The following is a 1046-nucleotide window of genomic DNA, read 5'->3' on the forward strand; positions in this document are numbered from 1 at the left end:
TACTTTTTAAAATCGAAATATCTAAATAATAATAAATTCACTCTTGACAGTGATATATGTTGTATATGTAAATCCTAAATGTAAAAATAGGCAGAATTCGTCCATAAACATGAAAAAAATAATAGGCTAAGGGTAAATCGATATGCTGAAATCATAAATAAGGACCGATGAGATAGAAAAAAATAGTAAGTAAATAAATGGGGTTCGAATTCCATAGATAATATGGAAGGTATTGTCTATAATGATAGGCAAATAAAAGACTTGCACAAAATTTTTATTCATCCACTTGAGATTTTGAAAATAGGTTTTGATTGAACTTTTGAATTTATTGAAATTCAATAAGTCAACAATTGAATTGGATTCCGTTGGTACCATCCAACGGAATCGATTGCTAAGACCCATTTCTTATTGATTCAATTAACCGATCAACTTAACTTGTTTTGTTATCGAACATTTATTTATTTTTGATTTCTAGCCATTTTCGCAAAAAATTTCGACATATTTTATTATGAAAATAAATCCTACTACTTCTGGTCCTGGGGTTTCCGCACTTGAAAAAAAAACCTGGGGCGTATTGCTCAAATCATTGGTCCGGTACTAGATGTATCTTTTCCACCCGGCAAGATGCCTAATATTTACAACGCTCTGGTATTAAGGGTCGAGATACCGCTGGTCAACAAATTAATGTGACTTGTGAAGTACAGCAATTATTAGGAAATAATCGAGTTAGAGCGGTAGCTATGAGTGCTACAGATGGTCTAACGAGAGGAATGGAAGTAATTGATACAGGAGCTCCTTTAAGTGTTCCAGTCGGCGGAGCGACTCTAGGACGAATTTTTAACGTACTTGGAGAGCCTGTGGATAATTTAGGTCCTGTAGATACTCGTACAACATCTCCTATTCATAGATCTGCGCCTGCCTTTATACAGTTAGATACAAAATTATCCATTTTTGAAACAGGAATTAAAGTCGTAGATCTTCTAGCCCCCTATCGTCGTGGAGGAAAAATCGGACTTTTTGGGGGAGCTGGAGTAGGTAAAACAGTA

The 1046-nt window shown here is 34.9% G+C and overlaps 1 pseudogene across 1 annotated transcript; it reads left to right on the forward strand.

The window, feature by feature from the left end:
* Positions 1–69: 69 nt before the first annotated feature.
* Positions 70–1040, forward strand: LOC101310287 (annotated as a pseudogene; the record flags this gene model as incomplete). Its single annotated transcript, XR_185543.1, has 1 exon — positions 70–1040. The product of XR_185543.1 is annotated as an ATP synthase subunit beta, chloroplastic-like (transcript).
* Between the last annotated feature and the right edge of the window lie 6 nt (positions 1041–1046).

This window comes from Fragaria vesca, unplaced genomic scaffold, assembly GCF_000184155.1.
Source record: "Fragaria vesca subsp. vesca unplaced genomic scaffold, FraVesHawaii_1.0 scf0513240, whole genome shotgun sequence".
Taxonomy (NCBI): Eukaryota; Viridiplantae; Streptophyta; class Magnoliopsida; order Rosales; family Rosaceae; genus Fragaria; species Fragaria vesca.